Raw genomic sequence first — 25,510 nt, forward strand, 5'->3', positions numbered from 1 at the left:
GTTCTGTCTGCTCAACTGCTACTTCCCTCCTTCCACTTTCACTTCAAACACTAAACTGTCTGCTATTCCCGCCTCCAGGACTGTGAACTCCTCCATAGGCGGGGCCAATCACCTGTCCCACCCCCTGGTGTGGACATCAGCCCCTGGAGGAAGGCAGCAAGGGTTTTTGTCTGACTTTGGTGTGCCTGACAGGGAGTGTGGGGTGTGTCGGTGTTGTTCTGTGACGACCTGGCTTGTCCAGGGCGCCACATCGACACGCCCACCGGCTTCTGTGATTGGGTGCAGTGAGACACCTGTCACTCAGCGTGGGGGCGTGTCTCACTGTAACCAATCATAGGCGCCGGTGGGCGGGGAAAGCAGGGAATATGAAATTGTTTAATGAGCGGCCGGCTTTTTCAAAACAGTAAAAGCCGCCGGAACAGTGTGAATGCCGTGCAGCGCCGCGTTGGTGATCGGGGATCAGTGAGTATATGAGAGAGGGCTGCTCAATTCAGTTACTTAGGAGTTTAGCGGTCACCGGTGAGTCCTTCACTGGTGACCGCTAATCAGGACGCGGCACAGACAGAGCCGCAGCATGACAATGAAGTCGGGTGAAGTTAACCCGAGTTCATTCTGATCGTGCGGCTCTTTCTGTGTCTGCTGTCATCTGCCATTCAGCTCTGCTACACGGCTGTCTGTGTCTGCTGTTAGCGGCCATGTAGCAGAGCTGAATGGCAGATGACATAGTAAAAACACATCCCTACACATTACACACGCTTGGCAAGTCAATAAATAAAAACAAAAAAAAGGGTGCCCAATGCATACGTCACAGAACACATGATCTAAAGAATCGTACACAAAATTAATCAATTTAACATAGACTACTAACACACGTGTGAAGCAAATGAACAACCTATATGCTATATCATTAAATCGCATATGCGACCTGGCCATGTCACATCGCATACGAGATCGCACACCTAATTGTAAGGTGTAAAGCTGGCTTAAGTCCTATCTTGGAGCCATTGCACATGTGCGGGTGACATCATCGCTGACACGAGGTCACATGTCTCTGACACCTTCTATGCCGATTGGTCGCTGGTCATGTGCTTGTGACGCTTTGCTCGGTGATAGGCCAGCGTGACGTCATTCCTGTCGTTCTGGCAGCAGATTGGCTCTGGTGTCCTCCATCTTGGATGAGGCACAAAATCTATATAAGACCCTGACGCACGCCGCCCGGCGCTCAGTCCTCTTGGTTCATGCATGAGAGTAGACGCTCTGTGCACGTCCCTCTAGGCATCTCTCTGTCTATGCTAGGTGAGCGCTACCGGCAGGGTAGCTTTCTTGTACCTTACAGCTTCGGCTGCGGTCCGTATCCTTACATCTTAGTGGAGCGGACATAGGCAGGTGCCTGAGGCACATGGTCCGGCTGGGCCTTGTGATTCTACTAGTAGGTGGACGTTGCCACTAGGTGAACGTTCCTTATACTGCGTCTGGCAGTTGTTCGTATCCTCGCACACTAGGGGAGCGAATATAGGTAGGAGCTTTGTGCGGCTTGTGCTGCTGTCCGTCTCTTTTGCACCACTAGTGGAGCGGACCTAGGCAGGTGCCATATCTAGTGGTTCGTGCCCTCGCAATGTGGATCGAACGCAGGTAGGAGCTTTGTGCGGCTTACGCTGCTGTCCATCTCCTGGCACCACTAGAGGAACGGACCTAGGTAGGTGCCATTTCCCGCTCACTGCTTTTGTCTCTGTGATCATTAACAGAGACCATACCACACACCCTCCAAGTAATGGAGGAATTGCTTTATTTCCTAACTATATGCCTCTGTGAGTTTAACAGAGGTATTGCACTCTGCACTTGTGCTACTACTATTTACAGCGGCACACTTATATACTCTTCCTCACTCATTAACCTATCCCTTTTACGTTAATGCTAAATACGGTAGTCGCTGTGACTTTAACAGTACACGCCGTGATTGGCTCTAGTGTCACTGAGACGTATCAGTGTCAGTACTGCTTCCGTAGTACAAGATACCCCTTATCCTCTGCCATAGTCTGCAGCAGAGACTTTGCACGGTGAACCCTGACTGTCTGATATCCCTTTGGTTTTTATAATCAGACAGCCCCCGTAACATTAGGACTGAGCCAAGGGTCTGGCAGTTATGGCAGAATATCAGCAGTTACACCGTTACATACAAGTACTTGAGTCGCGGCTCAAGAGTATAGAGGATAATCCTCAGACCATGGTAACATCTGCACATGATCCTCAACTTGCTCTGCCAAACAGCTATTTTGGCGATGCCAGATCATGTTGTGATTTCATTAGTCAGTGTCAGATACACCTAGAGGTCAACTCTTGTCGCTTCTCTACGGAGAGGTCCAGAGTAGGCTTTATCATCTCCTTACTTCAGGACAAAGCCTTAGAATGGGCGACTCCCCTGTGGGAGCGCTCTGATGTGGTTACTCTGAGACATCAAGACTTTCTTGATGCGCTTAAAGCGGTATTCATGGGTCCGCAGGTTACCCGTGATGCGGCCCTGAGACCGTTAGATCTATATCAGGGTTTGTTATCCAGTAGTTCTTATGCCATTGCTTTTAGAACTCTGGTGGCAGAACTAGACTGGCCAGAGAAGGTGTTGATTCCTATCTTCTGGAGAGGGTTGGCAGGCTATGTCAAGGATGCCCTTGCTACTCGTGAGGTCCCTGCTTCTCTGGAGGACTTGATCACAGTAGCAACGAGTATCGACGTACGCCATAGGGAACGTAGACTCAAGGTCTCTTCCTCACGCCCTAAGCATCGGGCTATTCCAGTTGTTGAGGGTCCACCACCATCTTCCTCAGCATCTGAAACATCTCCCACTCCTATGGAGTCAGGTCATACGTCCTCCAGACTACGCAAGTCTGGTCCTCCTATACGTTACGTATGTCATCAAGCTGGGCACTATGCCAACAAAAGTCCTAACTGTCAGGGAAACTCCCAGGCCTAGTAACCATTAAAGGGGGGTTACTAGAGACATCTTCTGCACCCTCTAAGTGTAGTATCCCAGGTCAGCTCTTATTCTCTGAGAATACATGGCCTATTATGGCTTTTGTGGATTCTGGATCTGACGGGACTTTTGTGTCCTCAGGATTTGTAAAGAGACACAATATTCCCTCTATCATGTTAGAGGCGCCTATTCCTGTCCGTGTTGTTAATGGGAGTATGTTGTCTGACCCCATTACATTGAGGACAGTTCCCTTGCGCATTTCCGTGTCTCAGGGTCACATAGAGGAGATTTATTTTCTTGTTTTGCCTGAGGATATAGACGACGTCCTTCTGGGTCTCCCATGGCTTCGGACTCATGCTCCTCTAATTGACTGGGAGTCCGACCGCATTATTAGTTGGGGTTCGAAATGTCAGTCCTGATGTCTTCCCTTACCACCTAAGGTCGTTGCGGTTGCATCAACTGATCTCTCTCCCATACATACACCCTATTTGGATTTCGCTGAAGTGTTCTCCAAACAGGGTGCTGAGGTTCTTCCACCTTATAGGCCGTATGACTGCGCCATAGACCTTATCCCAGGTTCGGTTCCACCTAAGGGCAGGGTTTACCCCCTGTCAATACCTGAGTCGGAGGCCATGTCGACCTATATAAGAGAGAGTTTAGAGAATGGGTTCATTCGTAAGTCTGTCTCTCCCGCGGGAGCTGGGTTTTTCTTTGTTCGGAAGAAAGAGGGTGATTTGCGTCCCTGCATAGATTACAGGGGTCTCAACGCAATCAGAATAAAGAACAAATACCCGCTACCTTTAATTTTGGAGCTCTTTGACAGACTGAGGGGAGCTCAGGTTTTTACGAAGTTGGATCTGCGGGGTGCGTATAACTTGGTACGAATTCGAGAGGGTGACGAATGGAAGACCGCTTTTAACACCCGAGACGGTCACTATGAATACCTCGTCATGCCTTTTGGTTTATGTAATGCACCTGCAGTATTTCAGGACTTCATAAACGATGTGTTCAGGGATTTACTGTTATCCTCCGTCGTGGTGTATCTGGATGACATCCTGATTTTTTCTCCTAAACTGGAGACTCATCGTCAGGATGTCGTTCGTGTCCTTTCCCGTTTAAGGGAGCACTCATTGTTTGCTAAACTCGAGAAATGTGTATTCGAGCAGTCATCCTTGCCTTTTTTGGGTTACATTATCTTACAAGAGGGTCTGGCTATGGATCCTGCAAAGCTCTCTGCTGTCCTGGAATGGTCCGAACCTCATTCCTTGAAGGCGGTGCAACTCTTCTTAGGATTCATAAATTATTACCGGCAGTTTATACCCCATTTCTCCACTTTGGTGGCCCCTTTAATGGCCTTGACTAAGAAAGGTGCTAATCCAAAAGTCTGGTCTACTGAGACATCCCAGACTTTTGAGGCAGTAAAAAGACACTTTTCAACTGCTCCCATTCTTCAAAGACCCGATGAGAATAAGCCCTTCCTCTTGGAGGTTGATGCCTTTTCAGTGGGTGCTGATGCGGTCTTCTATCAAAAGAACGGTGTAGGTAGAAAAAGGCCGTGTTTCTTCTTTGCTAAAACCTTTTCACCGGCAGAGAGAAACTATACCATTGGGGATAGGGAACTTCTCGCCCTTAAATAAGCCTTGGAGGAGTGGCGTCACTTGCTAGAAGGAGCGAAACATCCTTTCCAGGTCTATACAGACCATAAGAATCTGACGTACTTACAAACCGCTCAGCGTCTGAATCCTCGCCAAGCCCGCTGGTCCTTGTTTTTCTCCCGCTTTCACTTCTCCATCAATTATCTGTCTGGGAGTAAGAATAACAAGGCAGACGCCCTGTCTCGCTCTATGGTTTCTACCCAGGAAGAGATTGACGAACCTACGAACCTCGTCTTATCCTTCCCTCCAGGGTTTTTCATACGCTCTCCCCTGTGACGTTAGACCAAATCCCACCGGGCAACACCTTTGTTCCGCCTGATCGACAGAATGATATACTGTTGTGGGCCCACACCTCAAACGTGGGTGGGCATTTTGGTATTAGACGGACACGAGAGTTACTCGAGAGGTGGTATTAGTGGCCACACTTAACCAGCCACGTCAAGAGATATGTTGGTTCCTGCTACTCGTGTGCCCGCAACCGTCCGTTACGGCAGAGACCGGCTGGGCTCTTGCATCCTTTACTAGTGCCAGATAGACCATGGGAGGTGCTAGGCATGGACTTTGTGGGTGATCTTCCGTGTTCACAGGGACATAGATTTGTGTGGGTCATTACGGACCATTTCTCCCAGAAACCGTTACCGAGAATCCCATCTTCCAGGGTACTAGCCAAACCATTCCTCAAGCATGTCTTTAGGCTTCACGGGATGCCAGATCGTATCATTTGTGATAGAGGCCTGCAATTTGCTTCCCGTTTCTGGCGAGATCTTTGTAGCCTTCTGCAAATTGAGTTGAATCTCTCTTCGGCATACCATCCGGAGACCAATGGTTTGGTTGAGCGTACCAATCAATCCATGATTATATACCTTCGACACTTTGTTGCTGAGAACCACGATAACTGGTCCTCCCTCCTACCCTGGGCAGAATTTGCCCTTAATAATTCGCTGGCTGAGGCCACTGGGCAGACACCGTTCATACTCAATAATGGGCAACACCCTAGGGTACCGGTACCATTTCCCGCTGCTGCACCTCCTCCTCTTGTGGCCGACTGGCAACTAATGCCAGAGAGGTTTGGGATCGGACTCAAGAGTCGATCCAAGCAGCTATGGACCATATGAAGACGGTGTCCGATCGGTTTCGTCGCCCGGCTCCTGTCTTTTCTCCAGGGGACTTTGTGTGGCTCTCTACAAAACATGTGAAACTTAGAGTGAGCTCTGTCAAATTTGCTCCTCGCTTCCTGGGTCCTTATGAGGTTCTTCAACAGGTAAATCCTGTAGTCTACCAATTGAAGTTACCCGTCCATCTTAGGATCCATGACAAATTCCATGTCTCACTGTTAAAGCCGGCTATTTTACCTCACGCTCGTGAAGTGCACTCTCCTGCCTCTGATTCCTCTCGCTCGAGCTATGAGGTACGAGCCATAGTTGGTTCTAAGATGGTTCGAGGGCAAAGGTTCTTCTTGATAGATTGGGAGGGCTACGGCCCGGAACATCGCTCTTGGGAGCCTGAGGAGGCTGTCCATGCTCCCGACTTAGTTGCCGATTACCTGCATCGCCGAGAGGGGGGCTCTTGAGGGGGAGGTACTGTTACGGTTGCTGTGGCACTGGAGACTATGTTTGGATTTCTTGCTACTGCACATGTGCGAGCACTGGAGACTATGTTCGGATTTCTTGCTACTGCACATGTGCAAGCGCTGGAGACTAAAGCGGGCTTTACACGCTACGACATCGCTAATGCGGAGTCGTTGGGGTCACGGAATTCGTGACGCACATCCGGCCGCATTAGCGATGCCGTTGCATGTGACATCGATAAGCGATTTTGCATCGTTGCAAAAACGTGCAAAATCGCTAATCGGCGACACGGGGGTCCATTCTCAAATCTCGTTACTACAGCAGTAACGAGGTTGTTCCTCGTTCCTGCGGCAGCACACATCGCTGCGTGTGACGCCGCAGGAACGAGGAAGCTCCCCTTACCTGCCTCCCGGCCGCTATGCGGAAGGAAGGAGGTGGGCGGGATGTTACGTCCCGCTCATCTCCGCCCCTCCGCTGCTATTGGGCGGCGGTTCAGTGACGTTTCAGTGACGTCGCTGTGACGCCTTAGAAAGGAGGCAGTTCGCCGGTCACAGCGACGTCGCCGGACAGGTAAGTATGTGTGACGGCTGTGGGCGATGTTGTGCGGCACAGGCAGCGATATGCCCGTGTCGCGCAACAGATGGGGGCGGGTACCCACACTAGCGATATCGGGATCGATATCGCAGTGTGTAAAGTAGCCTTTAGTCCTATCTTGGAGCCATTGCACATGTGCGGGTGACATCATCGCTGACACGAGGTCACATGTCTCTGACACCTTCTATGCCGATTGGTTGCTGGTCATGTGCTTGTGACGCTTTGCTCGGTGATAGGCCAGCGTGACGTCATTGCTGTCGTTCTGGCAGCGGATTGACTCTGGTGTCCTCCATCTTGGATGAGGCACAGAGTCTATATAAGACCCTGACGCACGCCGCCCGGCGCTCAGTCCTCTTGGTTCATGCATGAGAATAGACGCTCTGTGCACATCCCTCTAGGCATCTCTCTGTCTATGCTAGGTGAGCGCTACCGGCAGGGTAGCGTTCTTGTACCTTACAGCTTCGGCTGCGGTCCGTATCCTTACATCTTAGTGGAGCGGACATAGGCAGGTGCCTGAGGCACATGGTCCGGCTGGGCCTTGTGATTCTACTAGTAGGTGGACGTTGCCGCTAGGGTAACGTTCCTTATACTGCATCTGGCAGTTGTTCGTATCCTCGCACACTAGGGGAGCGAATATAGGTAGGAGCTTTGTGCGGCTTGTGCTGCTGTCCGTCTTTTTTGCACCACTAGTGGAGCGGACCTAGGCAGGTGCCATATCTAGTGGTTCGTGCCCTCGCACACTAGTGGAGCGAACGCAGGTAGGAGCTTTGTGCGGCTTACGCTGCTGTCCATCTCCTGGCACCACTAGAGGAACGGACCTAGGTAGGTGCCATTTCTCACTCACTGCTTTTGTCTCTGTGATCATTAACAGAGACCATACCACACACCCTCCGAGTAAGGGAGGAATTGCTTTATTTCCTAACTATATGCCTCTGTGAGTTTAACAGAGGTATTGTACTCTGCACTTGTGCTACTACTATTTACAGCGGCACACTTATATACTCTTCCTCACTCATTAACCTATCCCTTTTACGTTAATGCTAAATACGGTAGTCGCTGTGACTTTAACAGTACACGCCGTGATTGGCTCTAGTGTCACTGAGACGTATCAGTGTCAGTACTGCTTCCGTAGTACAAGATACCCCTTATCCTCTGCCATAGTCTGCAGCAGAAACTTTGCACGGTGGACCCTGACTGTCTGATATCCCTTTGATTTTTATAATCAGACAGCCCCCGTAACACACGGCCACACACTCTCCTGACAAGAGCGGGTTGGCTGAATGTATTTCTATGCAGCTGCATGCTCATGTCCGGAGAGTGTCAGGCCATCCTGAGTGATGTGATGTGAGACTCGCGCGAGTCTCTCGCAATTCCGACACCAGCCATATTTTGATACACAGTCAAGATAAAGCCCAACAGCTGGGTCCTGCAGCCGTGGGCTTTATCTGTGCTGGTATCAGAATACGTAGGACCCTACGACGATTGTTTTATTTATTAATTTATTTTTATGCCATGATACTGACCCACAGACATTTGCACTGCTTACCCTACCCACCGGCCATCCTGGCACCTGTGATTGGTTGCAGGAAACTGACACGCTGCCACTAAGGGTGAGGGCGCATCTGACTGCAACCAATTACACGCGTCAGTGGGCGGGGGAAAGTAGTGAATATTCAATGAAGGTTAATGGTCGGCTCCAGAAGTAAATGCAAGACCTGGAAGAAGCTTGTCGCCATGACGGATCTTTGGTGAGTACACCGCGTTCACTCCTGCCCCCCAATCCCTTCTAACAACTTTTTTAATCTCTGTTTTCTGGTCCTCATAAACTTATATGGCTATCGGATTCCAGACCGGATCCAAATTTTTTTTTAATTTATCAGGGACCCGCCGGTCCTGGTTTTCCAGAGCCTGCCTGCGTGCACAGTTTTGTGTCCGTGTGGGTCCCTATAGCCTGAAGCTGTAGGGTCCCATTTTTCAGTTTTTAAGCAAAGACTTGCTCCCAAAGGCTGGCACTTGGGACTTTAGTGGGTTGCTTTCTGTGGAAAACCCTGTCCCCCATGGTGTGCTGATGCCCTCAGCCTGTGAGTTCTTTGTGAAGGTCTCTTTCCTCTGCAGGTCAATTGTCAGGACTTTCAATCGGCTCCTGACCTAGGGTCCTGTACCCCGTCGTGCTCGGTAACGGTCAGTTCTTTTTTTTCTGGTGCCGACAGTCCTCCAAGACTATGTCCGTCACACCCTTTTCCAATGTCACTGCTACCGGTCCCAGACTCCTCTGATCTTGGACCACTGTGTGCGACCCAACCTCGGTCCTTCTGGCTCCCCGGGAGCTAACACTCCCCAGCTCCTCTCACTTTGAGGGCTCTCAGTAGACTCACATCCTTCCTGCTATCAGCCTGCCTGACCCCTAAGTGGGCGGCCCTTTTCCAGCTAGCCCAACCCACTGGTGTGTCTGACAGGTCTAGATGTGAGGTGTTGATTGGGATTTGTGGTGCTGATGGAGGTGACACCGGTTTCTGGGAACTTCGAACCATGGGGGGTAGGTTCTGCATCCTGAGGTAACAGGGTGCAGTTCCCTGTAGCACCCTGATGTATTCAGGGGCGCTACAATTGCTTAATAATTTATTTTTAAGCAATATTTGGAGTAAAAAAATTGTTTTGTGATTACATGACAATTGGCAATTGGTTTATTGGGTTTTTGCCTCTCTCTGGTTTAACATTTCTTGATAAATGTTTGAACTACATGGATTTTTGACTACTTGTGTTATTTTCCAAAGGTTCAATAATTAATATTTGAGTTCCATGTGCTGTGTTTAAAGTATAGTCTTTGAAGCTACTTCTCTGAGTGATCAGTTCTTGAACAAGATGGTTCAGCAGGTCGGATGAGTCAGGTGAAGAGTTCAAAGTTGTAACAGGCTGTAGAAAAGTAACTAAACTAATGTGTCATTGGTGGCACACCAAAAAGTGATGTGTGCTGCCCCGTGGCCCCGTTACCTTCAGGTTGTCTCAGGGTCTTTGGGCACGGTGCGTCCTGGGTCCTTCTGGTCACAGGTAGGTTGACTTCTATAGGATTCGTGACGCCAATCTCGGTATTGCGGTCAGGGCGACTGCCACTGCCGATTAGGGGATGCCTGGGGCTGATGTTGAGTGCAGTTAGATGTGGTGGCCTCCCGAGAGTGAGGCTGGCCCCAGGGCCCAGTGAAGGTGTGTAGTACCACAGGTCCCAGAATAACTCACACGCACAGCAGGAATGTCTTTCAGGGTTTTTACTCACTTCAGATGGCAAGGGTGAGTAACCCGGGCGATGCTGTGATGCTCCAAGTAGGGAACCAGGCTCCTTCAGGCTGACTTAGGAGGTGGCTGCTGACTCGCCTTCCTAGCCCTCTTGTTTTTGTGGTGACCCAGACTTGTAGTCCTACGGGGTCACCCAGGGAAGTTGCTTCCATCTGTTCTCCCCTCTTTTCGGCCCGTTTGCTTGTAGCATGGACCAGGTCACTCCGGCTGCTTGCCTCTTGTGATCTATGGGCCCTCTCGTTGCTACGTGGCTGCAGACTCTGTGGTGGTTTGGCGAAGGGCATCAAGTGCCCTCACCTGCAGTTTGAGCAGGCCAACTGAATGGGCCCCTGCTCTGGGGACCTGTAACCACGAGCGGCCTGGTCCTCTCCTGGCAGTCACCGTACTCAGCCATCTCTCTGCACTTCGGCCTTAGGTGGATTTCGGACAGCACTATCAGGTGACCGTTCTCCCCTGCCAGCAACCACTGCACCTGCAGTGTCTGACTAGTGACAGCCTCCAGGTTTCCTCCTTGCGACTGCTTTCCCTGAGCTTCACTGACTGGCTGGCTCACTGCTCCCTCCCCTCTGTGCCTGCCTCTGCACTTTAGCAACCAGCCTCTCTACCAAACCCCTTGAGTGGAGATGGAGGCCACGCCGCATACCACAGGTGGCATCACAACAAACTCTCCCAATTACCCCGCTTCCCCACCATTTACTGTACGCCTCAGGGTAACGGAACCGGGCAAGACCACCCCGTGACAACGCCTGGCCCGACCCAAAATGGCCAGGCGACAAGTAGGCTGACTGCCTTCCCCGTGGGGCGCTACATTTGGCATCACAAACAGGATATCGTGCCCATTAAACCGGGCACTGTGTGCCTTATGGACTGTTCTAGACTGTTTATTTGAAAAAGTGACACCTCAGCGGCCATTAGAAGACCACAAGTGGCCAGCGTTTGTCTGCCCTTCATGAATTGGAGGGAAAAAGTGTCGTGAAAGCCTAAGCCCGCTGATTCCAATGGTCCAGAAGGAGGTACGAAACTAACAGAGAATGTGGGTGGCTCCAACTGCTCCAGAGACCGGAAAAGAAAGAAAAAGTAAGGGAGTCGAGAGGTGGAGGAGCAAGAGAGTGGATGTACCAGGCTCACCGGAGGTGTAGGGTGTCAGTCATGGCATATCCTGGCCTTCAAGGGTGCACACCGTTGTGCCAAATATTCTGGAGGGCTCGGGAAATGGAGGAAGAAGTGAATCGAGTGACTCAGGAGCTTCAGCGATCCCAGCTGGGCATCATCTGTGATGGAGGGCGCCCATGATGTGAATAATGAGGACCATGCGGGCCTATGAGGAACAACTGCCACCATTCTTGGATGGAGAGATGTCAAAGGAATGGTCTGCGGTGGAGGAGACCAAGATTCCAGTCACCACTGCAACCAGTGACACCCTCCAGGATCCCTCACGCTACCAGCCATCCCCCACTAAAGACCCAGCAGCCTCCATTTAAGTTGCCAAGGACCTGAGAGCCACCCCACCAGTTGCTGAAGACCAGGCAACCGTCCCCCAGGTTGCTGAAGAATTGGTAACTGTCCCCCAGGTTGCTGAAGAACTAGTGACCGTTCCCCAGGTTACTGAAGAATCGGTGACCGTTTCCCAGGTCATGGAGGATCCAGTGACCATCACTAAAGAGGATGAAGACCCGCCCAAGACCCACCAGTCACCGAGAGCTGAGGCGAGCACTAAGGCGTCAGGATAACCCATGTCCGGTCTGGTGTGGGAAAAGGGACAGTCTTCCCTAAGCTGTGAGGCCACAACAAGGCATCAGGATAACCCATGCCCGGTCTGGTGTGGGAAAAGGGACTGTCTCTGCTAAGCTTGGAGGCCACAACAAGGTGGACCACCTATCCGGACACCATTGCCCAGCTGACAGTGGAGGAGCGGCGGCACCAGGAGCAAATGTGCGTGGTGGAGACCCGAAACCTGGCAGTTAAGCAGCGGGCCTGCCAGTCCCATCCATCAGAGCAGGGTCCACTGCATAGAGGTACTGTTACCCGGTTTGAACTCAAGCGGGGGTGGGGGTTCATTTTGGAGCCGGGGCTGAGCAAGGAAGTGTTTGTGTCCGGGAGTGATGTTGAATCCAACCTCCAGTGGGGTCATCCGGGCTGGGATCTTTACTCAGGAGACCGGGTGGTGTATACATGTCACAGGGGAGAGTGTAGCACCCCTGACCGTATCAGGGTGGTACAGGGAACTGCATCCTGTACTCCAGGGTGCATCCTGTACTCCAGCCTACCCTCCCATGGTTCCAGGTTCCCATCAACAGTGTCACTGACATCCGCACTACAAATCCCAACAACACATCACACCAGGGCTGGACAGACACACCAGTGGGTTGGTCAAGTTGGATCACGGCCGTTCACCTATGGGTCAGGCAGACTGGTGGGAGGGGAGAGAGAGAAGTTTGGAGTTAGCCCTCAGAGAGTCAGGAGCAGGGGAGTTGGAGCTCCCAGGGAGGAGGCAGGTTAGGTCGCAGGCGGTGGTCCGGGACCACAGGAGTTGGGGACCGGTTTTAGGAACACTGGACAGGAGTGGAACAGATGTAGTCTAGGAGGACTGTTGGCACCAGAAAGCCCAGCCACCTTACCGGTACCGAGCACAGCGGGGTACTGGACCGTAGATCAGGGAGTAGCTTCAAGCAACCTGATAATTAACCTGTGGAGGATAGTCTCTCCATGAACTTTCCCTAAGAGCTCAAAGATTGGAGGCATCAGCACAACGCGAGGGATAGGGTTCTCCAAAATACACAACCCACTAAAATCCCAAGTGCCAGCCACCAAGAGCACAGCTACCATACACACGGGTAGCGGGGCCCAGAAAGCTTCAAGCCAAGGGGCCACAACTGTAAATCAATTTGTGCACAGAGGCAGGGCTCCGGATTTTCCAAATGAAACTGGTGGGAGCGGGATCTGGACGAGCTCCCCCCGTAGAGACTGCGGTGCCTAGAGACTTTGGTTTATCATCTGTGTGTGTCTGCGTAATCCACCTGATCCAGCACCATGACTACCGCAGTGAGTAATCTGACCCCTGCACCTTGCTTCCCAAGTTTAAGCCACCCATTCACCAAACCCCCACTATTCGGGGCCTTCCCTACCTGCGGAGGGACTGACACCTGGCTGCCCCACACCATCTGCCCCGGTACTCCCATCAGCAGCGGCGGTACTCCCCTTTACCGCAACCCACAGGTGGCGTCACGAACATTTATCTCCTGTAAACACATACTTACATTTGAAGTAGCCGCAAGCCCCCGTGTCCGGAGACCCTCAAACTAGAGCAACCTCGGATCCGAGCAGTTTGACTGTTGCTAGGGCAGCACAAGAGTGGGGTTGGTATACCCTGGATGTGGAACTTTGTCGACAGGAGGATGCTGAAACTGAGGCAGGGTCCGCTTCAGTTGAGTGTCCAGAACCAGTCCCCACTTCCCACTCAGCACCTCGTGAACTGCGCATACAAGATCAGTTTACCCAGACAGATGGGAAGGACTCCCGTAGAGTGGTAGCTGGTCAGGAGGAGCCAACCATTCCCCAGTTACTTGTTGTTTTTTTTTCTCCGTTTTCTAAGTTGACCTGAACATATTTTGATGAACATTTGTGCCACAGGACTGCGGGTGGCCAGGACATCTCATTGCAAATATTGGCACTTGTTGTGCACCCTACTAGAATTAGGGTGACAATGAACTCTGCTCAGTATGGAAGGTGTTAAATACCAGCGAGCGATACACTGACAAGTGTACATTGGGTCTCCGCCATATTTTTCATCCGTTCTATCAAGCTAAAGTGAAAATGTTTACCTGTTTTATCTTTGCACAGTTTTATAATGTTTAACGATTTATACTGACACATGCTGCTAATAACTGTGCTTTGATAACCTGTGACCGGTAATATTGAACATGTTTGAAACATTTGAAGTCAATGCAGCCTCCCATAAAGGGAAGAATGCTTATTGTTAATCTGTTGCATGCATGCATATATAAAAATGCGGTGTTAATTGTGTTTTGTTGCAGCCTGGAAGTGCTGCTATTTCCCGTGAGGGATTGTAGCGCCCCTGAGCCTCAGGTCACCACAGAGTACTGCCCCCCACTAACTGTGTGGTGCTGATCATGGATCCAAAAGGAGGTTGGTAGCGGTTTCATCATCCACAACCACATACACACATGAGTTGCCCCTTCCCCACTGGGGACTGGCTATGGGCTAGGGTTGGGTATAAAAGGGGTTTCCAACAGTGTAGCATTTACAGGATGCCATCACAACAGGGGCCCCAATCCACTAGCTTAGGACCTGGGTAGGGGGAGAAGCGGCCACCAGGGAGAGTTAGGAGTCACACCACCGCCCAGCGCTTAGGCACCAACGGCCATTACTACCCTCATCATCCACCCGGGACTCGCTCTGCCTGTGGGAAGCGACACCATCCCGGCTGACATGACACCTGCTCCAGCGAGGAACCTGGCAGCGATGGCTAATCCTTGGCTGCATACCACAGGTGGTGTCATGAGAAACTCTCCCAATTACCCCGCTTCCCCACCATTTACTGAACGCCTCGGGGCAACGGAACTGGACAAGGCCACCCCGTGACAAAGCCTGACCCGACCCGAAACGGCCCGGCGATGAGTAGGCTGACCACCTGCCCTGTGAGGCGCTACATTTCTGCACCACTTCTGCCTCCTACACGTCGACTGGCAGCTAATACCAAAATGAAATGTAAATGTATTTATTTTATTGTATATGGACGTTCGGTCCCAAACAGTAAGGCTTAAAGTCAAGACTCTATAGCTTATAAAATATTTCCATTGTAAATGACCCACATGGTTTAATTCTCTTTAAAAATCCCTTGTTACCCTGGAAGATTTAGTATCAATCAGAGGTTTTGTTTAACACTTTTATTTCTTGCACTTTACATATCCAGCTGGCAACTGTACTGCTCGCAACGTCAATGCCAATAGCTGAGCAAAATGAAGAACAATAAAATGCACACCATGATGCAGAGAGCTATTAAATTATGTTTTATTCTAGCAACCGAATACCCAAGTGTCCAAAAGATGGCTCTCCTAAAAGGCAAGCAGGTGGATTATTACTTATTAGTGATGAGCGAGTACCAAAAAGCTCGGGTGCTCGAGGCTCGGGCCGAGCATCCCAAGATACTTGTGTACTCGGCCCGAGCACCGAGCCCAATGTTATCCTATGGTAGACCCGAGTATTTTTCTGAAATGACCCCCGGCAGCATGTAGAAACCCTAAAAATGTCACAAAAGTCTCAGAAGAGTGCTCAAATGACATGGCAACAGCATGGGGAAGACCCCTTGAAGCATTTATCACTCAAAAGTCACAGCTGTGAACAATTTTGTCCGAGTTTTACGCCATTTTTACGGACTCACCAGAAAACCTTCCAAAATGAAACCATAATGAATTTTCATGGCGGAAATGTTAAGGGCACATACCCAATAGTGAGATAGAGCTGGTGTATGTTACTTTTTGAGATTATTACATGAAAGATTTTACGTAAAACATTGTGTGGCACTCTGATGTCCAAAACGCACGTTTTGTGCTTTTTACTAGCGATGTCGGTCATTTTTTTTTCATTCTATCTCCCGTCGGTCGGTCTCACTCTGTCGGTCTCTCTCTGTCTTGTCTGTCCCCCTCTCACAGTCTGTCGGTCATTCTCCCCCCTCTCTCTTACTTACCGTTCCCCGATCACTGCCGCGGCGCTGCACAGCTGTTCACTAAACTCCGGCGGCTTTTCCTCTTTTGAAAAAGCCGGCCGCTCATTAAACAATCTGATATTCCCTGCTTTCCTGCTTCTCGGCGCCTATGATTGGTTGCAGTGAGACACGCCCCCACGCTGAGTGACAGGTGTCTCACTGCACCCAGTCACAGCAGCCGGTGGGCGTATCTATACTGTGCAGTGAAATAAATAATTAAATAATTAAAAAAAACGGCATGCGGTCCCCCCAATTTTAATACCAGCCAGATAAAGCCATACGGCTGAAGGCTGGTATTCTCAGGATGGGGAGCTCCACGTTATGGGGAGCCCCCCAGCCTAACAATATCAGTCAGCAGCCACCCAGAATTGCCGCATACATTAGATGCGACATTTCTGGGACAGTACCCGGCTCTTCCCGATTTACCCTAGTGCGTTGGCAAATCGGGGTAATAAGGAGTTAATGGCAGCCCATAGCTGCCAATAAGTCCTAGATTAATCATGTCAGGCGTCTCCCCGAGATTCCTTCCATGATTAATCTGTAAATTACAGTTAAAAAACACACACACCCAAACAATCCTTTATTAGAAATAAAAAACACTAACAAAGTCCCTCATCACCAATTTATTAACCCCGACAAACCCTCCATGTCCGGCGTAATCCACAGTCCTCCAGCGTCGCATCCAGCTGTGCTGCGTGAAGGTGACAGGAGCTAAAGAATACACCGCCGCTCCTGTCAGCTTCACACAGCAACTGAAGACAGCCGCGCGATCAGCTGAGCTGTCACTGAGGTTACCTGGATCCAGCGGTGGATGCAGCGGTGGCCGCGGGTATCCTCAGTGACAGCTCAGCTGATCGCGCTACTCACCGCCGCACCGGTCAGCTCCACGCAGCAACTGAGGTGAGTATCGCAATCAGCTGAGCTGTCACTGAGGTTACTTGGATCCAGCGGTGGATGCAGCGGTGGCCGCGGGTAACCTCAGTGACAGCTCAGCTGATCGCGCTACTCACCGCCGCACCAGTCAGCTCCACGCAGCAACTGAGGTGAGTATCGCGATCAGCTGAGCTGTCACTGAGGTTACCTGGATCCAGCGGTGGATGCAGCGGTGGCCGCGGGTAACCTCAGTGACAGCTCAGCTGATCGCGCTACTCACCGCCGCTCCGGTCAGCTCCACGCAGCAACTGAGGTGAGTATAGCGATCAGCTGAGCTGTCACTGAGGTTAATCGCGGCCACCGCTGGATCCAGCGGTGGCCGTGAGTTACCTGACTGACAGCAGCTGATCGCGCTACTCACCTCAGTTGCTGTGTGAAGCTGACAGGAGCGGCGGTGTATTCTGCAGCTCCTGTCACATGCATGCAGCAGAGCTGGACGCGACGCTGGAGGTCCGTGGATTACGACGGACATGGAGGGCTTTGTCGGGGTTAATAAATTGGTGATGAGGGACTTTGTTATTGTTTTTTATTTCTAATAAAGGATTTTTCGTGTGTGTGTGTTTTTTAACTGTAATTTACAGATTAATCATGGAAGGTTTCTCGGGGAGACGCCTGACATGATTAATCTAGGACTTATTGGCAGCTATGGGCTGCCATTAACTCCTTATTACTCCGATTTGCCAACGCACTAGGGTAAATCGGGAAGAGCCGAGTACAGTCCCAGAACTTTCGCATCTAATGTATGCGGCAATACTGGGTGGCTGCTGACTGATATTGTTAGGCTGGGGGGCTCCCCATAACGTGGGGCTCCCCATCCTGAGAATACCAGCCTTCAGCTGTATGGCTTTATCTGGCTGGTATTAAAATTGGGGAGACCGCGCGCCGGTTTTTTAAAATTATTTATTTATTTTACTGCACAGTATAGACACGCCCACCGGCTGCTGTGATTGGGTGCAGTGAGACACCTGTCACTCAGCGTGGGGGCGTGTCTCACTGCAACCAATCATAGGCGCCTGTGGGCGGGGAAAGCAGGGAATATGAGATGGCTGTGTGCAGAGCACAGCGCGCCCGCCGGTATAAAGGCTCGGTCATGCTGTGCGGGCTGGCCAATCACTGCAATTCCACAACTAACAGGGCTGTGGCATTGCAGTGGTCTGCCAGCCAATCCCTGCATGAGGGCTGGCTCTCAAAAGAGCGCCAACATGCAGGGATGAAGACCACGAGTACAGCATGAGTATCGCGAAATTACTCGGTACCCGCCGAGTAGCCCGAGTACAGTGATACTCGTGCGAGTACCGAGTAGTGACAAGCATACTCGCTCATCACTATTACTTATGTTTCCAATATTTGACCACAAATATGGCCAATGTTTTCATTTTTTTTGTACCTGACATTGTGAACTTTTGTGTGCTTGAAAAGAGCCTTCCCGGGCTTCAAACTCTGAAACCTGGGAAGGTTTTTCACAAGTGCACAAACGGTCACAACATCATGACGTCATGATGTTCGCTGTGACCTTGTGTGCATAAGAAAATGAAGTCTCGACTCAGCTTGAAAGGTCTGTGGATTTCATTGTGCATGATGCAAATCAGAAGCTGTGATGTGGACCAGATAGATGATGGTGAGGAGTGGAGAGGTGAGCAGTAAAGCAAGCATGAGGATTGTTTTATTTATTTTTATTTTTTAACCTTTTGATGGCTCTTTACAGTATGGAAAAATATTCGCCAGTGGTTACCATACCATTTTGTTGAATCCATGCAAAAGAGAATTTAAAAAAATTGACATTTAAGTGAATTTGGATTTTTGTAATATTTGACTAGAATTTAATTCCACTCAAATTCTTTCTCTCGTCTCTGGAGCTGACCAATGGAGAGTCACTGCCTTTGCTGAAGGTTTTATATAAAAAGAGGGGTGGGGGAAGGAAGTGCTGAAAGTATGACTGACTTTTCATTCATGCCAACAGTTGCAATTTTGCTAGGACATCAGAACATCAAGGAGTCAGTGCTTCAAAAAAATGACCTAAAGTGACCATTTTAGACGTGTTTGCTGCACTGCACTTATCCAAAAAGACACAATTACACCAAAACCACTAGAGAACTTCTCCATGGCTTCTGGCTGAGTGGAAATCGGCATTGCTGTGCCTTTACATAGTAAGTATGTGTGGCGCCCCTGAGGCTTCCGTCGCCACAGAAGATATTGCACCTCAGCCAGAGGTGTGGTATCCCATCCCGGGTAAGAATGGGGTCAACTGCCGGTGTACAGACAAAACTTGCACACACCAATTGTTAGGCATACACTGGGTCAGGGATAGTGGCAGCAACCCGCATAGATTTAGTCATGGGGCCGTAAGTCCCATTTCTGGTCCCAATGGTGTGGGTGGGGCCTAGTCAGTGGGTGTGTGGGAGGAGTCAGAAGGTGAGAGTAGACAAAGGGAACTAGGAAGTTCAAGTTTAGTCAGTCTGTCAGAAGGAGTAGAGGAGTGAGGAGGTGGGCTGTCAGGAGAGGACAGCGGCAGAAAGGACAGAAACAGAAGGAGGTTCCTGGTGGAGATCCTGGGGTCTTGCTAGGCCCAGGTGACACCAAAAGAAAGGAAGAAGGGATTCCATTGCCACGGAAGGGCAATTGTCCCATGACCTGTTCCACTGACAACATCGGGTGGAGGGATCTGGCTGCATTCAGGGACGGTCCCTAGACAGAGGGAAGAAAGACAATTCCTCAAAAGTAAAACCGAAGGCCTGGGAGATCATAGCAAGCGCCCAGGGCCACTTCCCGCCACAGATCCCCAATGAAGATGGCAAGATACGACTGTGGTCAGCCCCCTTTGTACAGGCTCTGTGGTGGAGGCCAAGACCAGCTAAAACAGTTGAAGGCTAGGAAGTCAGTCAGAAAAGGACACACACAAGAGGAGTACACCGGGACTGACCCTTGACCTATCCGGGATCAGCGGCGGCCCCTGACAGCGGATCCTGGCATTCCGTGGGTAACTGGTCTACTGCAGTGACTGAACAGTGAGTAAAATCATCTTAACTGCAAGCCCTGTGTCGTCTGGTTTATCCTGTGCCTCATCAATAACAAACACCATAGACTTTACCAAGCACCAAAGGTTGCCCCGGGGTACCCGCTCTACCTGTGGAGAGCAAGAAACACCTCAGCTGCCATAACATCAGCCCCGGAGGTCCCTTGCAGAAGCTGCGGCTCCATAGCTGCAAATTACCGCAGGTGGCGTCATGAATCATATATAAACTTTATTACCGTCTCCATAATATCGCAGCCATTTTAATTGACTCCACCAGGGTCACGGAGTCGGGCCCTGCCACCGCTGACTACCCCGGACTAGTCCGGCCCGACACCGAGTCACCTAAGGCCCTGGGGTGGGTGAGTCATATGATACAAAAAAGTTGACTTTTACTATATACAGTGCCTACAAGTAGTATTCAACCCCCTGCAGATTTAGCAGGTTTGATAAGATGCAAATAAGTTAGAGCCTGCAAACTTCAAACAAGAGCAGGATTTTTTAACAGATGCATAAATCTTACAAACCAACAAGTTATGTTACTCAGTTAAATTTTAATAAATTTTCAACATAAAAGTGTGGGTCAATTATTATTCAACCCCTAGGTTTAATATTTTGTGGAATAACCCTTGTTTGCAATTACAGCTAATAATCGTCTTTTATAAGACCTGATCAGGCCGGCACAGGTCTCTGGAGTTATCTTGGCCCACTCCTCCATGCAGATCTTCTCCAAGTTATCTAGGTTCTTTGAGTGTCTCATGTGGACTTTAATCTTGAGCTCCTTCCACAAGTTTTCAATTGGGTTAAGGTCAGGAGACTGACTAGGCCACTGCAACACCTTGATTTTTTCCCTCTTGAACCAGGCCTTGGTTTTTTTGGCTGTGTGCTTTGGGTCGTTGTCTTGTTGGAAGATGAAATGACGACCCATCTTAAGATCCTTGATGGAGGAGCGGAGGTTCTTGGCCAAAATCTGCAGGTAGGCCGTGCTATCCATCTTCCCATGGATGCGGACCAGATGGCCAGGCCCCTTGGCTGAGAACAGCCCCACAGCATGATGCTGCCACCACCATGCTTGACTGTAGGGATGGTATTCTTGGGGTCGTATGCAGTGCCATCCAGTCTCCAAACGTCACGTGTGTGGTTGGCACCAAAGATCTCGATCTTGGTCTCATCAGACCAGAGAACCTTGAACCAGTCTGTCTCAGAGTCCTCCAAGTGATCATGAGCAAACTGTAGACGAGCCTTGACATGACGCTTTGAAAGTAAAGGTACCTTACGGGCTCGTCTGGAACGGAGACCATTGCGGTGGAGTACGTTTCTTATGGTATTGACTGAAACCAATGTCCCCACTGCCATGAGATCTTCCCGGAGCTCCTTCCTTGTTGTCCTTGGGTTAGCATTGACTCTTCGGACAAGCCTGGCCTCGGCACGGGTGGAAACTTTCAAAGGCTGTCTAGGCCGTGGAAGGCTAACACTAGTTCCATAAGCCTTCCACTTCCGAATGATGCTCCCAACAGTGGAGACAGGTAGGCCCAACTCCTTGGAAAGGATTTTGTACCCCTTGCCAGCCTTGTGACCCTCCACGATCTTGTCTCTGATGGCCTTCTTGGAATGCTCCTTTGTCTTTCCCATGTTGACCAAGTATGAGTGCTGTTCACAAGTTTGGGGAGGGTCTTAATTAGTCAGAAAAGGCTGGAAAAAGAGATAATTAATCCAAACATGTGAAGCTCATTGTTCTTTGTGCCTGAAATACTTCTTAATACTTTAGGGGAACCAAACAGAATTCTGGTGGTTTGAGGGGTTGAATAATAAATGACCCTCTGAATAAACTTTTAACAATTTAAAAAAAAAATAAAAAAAGAAATAACATTCTTTTTTGCTGCAGTGCATTTCACACTTCCAGGCTGATCTACAGTCCAAAAGTCACAATCCCAAGTTAATTCCGAATGTGTAAACCTGCTAAATCTGCAGGGGGTTGAATACTACTTGTAGGCACTGTAGAAACAATTGTGTTTGGCACCAAGTGCTGTGTTGGAATGCAAGGATAAACAAATTTAATTTTATAGTGACAGTTTGACAGGCTTTATGAACCTTATATTTTCCCTTTACAAAGGCATTAAAGCATACATTATGCTATTTTTGGGAAATACTTGCTTTTTGCATCACATCTGCAATGTCACGATGTAGTATTTGTAGCAAGGAGTTGTCATGGCATCATTCCAGGGTTTAAACTGTTAAAGGAGTTGTCCGACATAACAAAAATTTTTGAGTTTAAGCTAATCTGTGCTGTATTGTCATATAAAACACCCCTACATTGTTATTTTTTGTTTTCTAACTTTTGTTCCTCTTGAATTCCCCCTTTATTCTCTGCAGCTCTTTGTTTACATTCAGCACAAGCAAACTGACCACTTCCTGTGCTAAACCTCCCAGTCACAGCTGGCACCGCCCGGCATCACTGTCCAGCCCCACCCCAGTGTCCAGCCCCACCCTCTGCCCGCCCCCTGCACACACATTCCCTGTCAGTATATTCTGCCCCAGCACCTGACCTGTTATCACTACAGCATTGCAAATAACAGCCCCACATATGGCTCTGCACCCCACACCACATCAGACTCTTCACCGCATACACACATCGGGCTCTGCACCGCATACACACGTCAGGCTCTTCACCGCATACACACATCAGGCTCTGCACCGCATACACACATCAGGCTCTGCACTGCATACACACATCAGGTTCTGCACCGCATACACACATTGGGCTCTGCACCGCATACACACATCAGGCTCTGCCCCGCATACACACATTGGGCTCTGCACCGCATACACACATCCGTCTCTGCACCGCATACACACATCAGGCTCTGCACCGCATACACACATCAGACTCTGCACCGCATACACATATCAGGCTCTGCACAGGATACACACATCGGGCTCTGCACCGCATACACACATCAGGCTTTGCACCGCATACACACATCAGGCTTTGCACCGCATACACACATCGGGCTCTGCACCTCATACACACATCAGGCTCTGCACTGCATACACACACGGCGCTCTGCACCGACCCCCCCATAGGGAACACATGTAGGGAGTACATACTCACCCGTCCTCTGTCCCCGCCGCTCCTCCGCGTTCGCACGCTGTCTGTGCTCTGGCCATATCAGCACAGTAGTGACGTCACCGCTGTGCTGAATAGAGCACAGACAGCGGGAGGGACAGTGATGAGAAGCGCAACGCTCCTTCTCATCAGCGCTTTCAAATATACCGGCATCTGTGATGCCGGTATATTTGAATGTGTGATCCTGAGCAGGGGCCCAGTGCTGCCGTTGACACCACGGCAGCTGCCGCCAGGCCCTGCCCCAGGTCAAGGACCCCACAGAAGTGCAGGGGGAGGTTGTGGGCAGAGTACGGGGTGCGGGGGAATGTGTGGGAGGGTGCAGGGAAGGGGGCGGGGACTCCACACACTGTACCCGCCCATCAGGGCGGCAACATGCTGTTCCAGATTTGCATGTCAACGTGGCCCTGCCCATGTTGACTTGAAATGACCGGAAGCAGCAAAATTGCGGCAGGAGCGGTCACATGACCACTCTGAGCCGGGGGAGAGGGGCTGACAGCAGGGCAGGTAAGTGGTCACTATCTACTTACCTGCCCCAATGTAGCCCAATAGGGTAATAATGAAAAAAACTCAAAATAAGCCGGATAACCCCTTTAATTTTTGGCTGTTGGTCAGTTTCCCTCTTGGTTGGACCACAGTGTGTTATGTGTTGGTCCAACTGCTGAAGGATCTCTTGTTTTATTTATTTTTTGCCTTCTGGTTTCACTTCTATTTTGGTGTGTGCACTTTCTCGCTTGGTTTGCCCAATCACATTTTGGGAGGGCTATTTATACTCACATACCTCAGTGTTTGCTATATTTCTGGATGGATGGTTGTTTGGAGATCCAGCTCCTGAGTTAAACTTTTCTTAGTGAGAAATTGCTATTACTAATCTCTGCTGTTTGTTTGTCTGAATCCCTTCCCAGTTATCTCCTATTTTGTTTCATTTAGTTTTCAAGGGTTTCCATGTACAGTATTCCATTATTCTTTTTGGTTTCTTTCATTCTATCTTTCCTGTAGTTGCCTTTTAATATATGAAAGTTGTCATATTAAAAGGCAACTTCAGATCACAGAGTCATTACAGGGTCTGGGAATACAAATTCATTAAAATGTTTAACTCTGTGGACACAGGACTCAACCTGTCAGAAGGATTTATGGCCCATTACAAAATCTGAGGAGTCTGCTCCAGAAACTCACCAGACCTCTGATCCTTCATGGATATTGGGACAATAAAACTCTCACACCACTAATCAAAGCTAATTACGGATTCACTTTCTAAGCTCAGTGTTTGTTTATTTAAATGTCTTTTATTATGCCATCCCTCTGCTCTGTTTGTGCATATATTTGTGTTTCTTTAGATATTTGGTCATACCATGCCTGATGAAGGGACCTGAGATGTCTCGAAAGCTTGCTTTGTAACATCACTTTATTTTATTTTAGTTAGCCATTAAAAGGTATCACAAGATTATAATTTTGTTTCTCTCACTGAGAACATTCAATAATTTTATTTGCACACTTGGTTTTGAGTGATCTCAAATATTAAGGCCACATGTTATATAGCTTTTAAACTGAGCATAATTAAAATATAGATTGAAAAACTGCAAAAAAAAATTAAATGCTGAAGTTTAAACATCTCTCAAAAATTGAATATCTTTTTGTCCCTTTAATTGGTAACAGATCAGTTGATCTGAATCTTGAGATCCTCACTGATCCCACAAACAAATCCTGAGAAGTAGATTTATAGTGAATCCATACTCTTCTCTGTTTTCACGCTACAGTATTTTTGCGCTCCTATCTTCTGAGCTGCACACTCCTGAAAGGTAAGGTTTTTTTTGGGTTTTTTTGTAGCAATTTGTTGGGGACTCAGGACCTCGACCCCACCAATCTCCTGTTAATAAAAATAAAGAATAAATACTAAATTATATATTAAAAAAATGTAAACATTTAGCTATATTTCACACCCACTTTGCTCTAAGTCCCTTAAAGCACCAATGGGTTAACATACTTGCTGTTTTGAATTTTTTGAGATGTTTAGTTTTTAAAATAAGGTTATTTAGAGTTTCTGAGCCCTAAAATCCAAATATAACCAAATATGAATCAGAAATGCACCCAGGCATCTTCCTCATGCTGTTCCCATTCAGTTTCAGCACTTTTCCATCCATTGCAGCATTTTTACAACCCTCCCAGACTGACTTCCAAAGTCCTCCAGAAACGTATTTGAGTTTCCCCTTGATGTGGATTTGGTTCGTTATTCAGTACAAATACACAAATATTATAAATTATTCAGTTCAAGTAATCCAAACCCAGATATTTGACTATTCACCTATCTCTAATCCTTAGCCTTACGGCTGAATAACTGAAACAGCACAAACTGACCTCAATAATATCACTGCTCTGATACCACAATGTCCTGAAGCAGCTTACATGCCTTATGGAGTTACTGCTCTTTATCCTTGTACTAGAACATGGTTTAAGACAGTTTTCTATAAAAATAGTCGTTCTAATCTGTACACTACATCAAATTCAGTCTAATTATGTTAATTGCTTTTGATATTCTTGAAAAACTTTCACATCTTTTATTTGCATTTCCTTGAATTAGACTTTGTATTTTTTTAGTAGTGTCAGCTTCTAACATTTCATTATTCCTTCTTAAAGAGGAACTA

Source organism: Anomaloglossus baeobatrachus, chromosome 10 (assembly GCF_048569485.1).
Source record: "Anomaloglossus baeobatrachus isolate aAnoBae1 chromosome 10, aAnoBae1.hap1, whole genome shotgun sequence".
NCBI lineage: Eukaryota > Metazoa > Chordata > Amphibia > Anura > Aromobatidae > Anomaloglossus > Anomaloglossus baeobatrachus.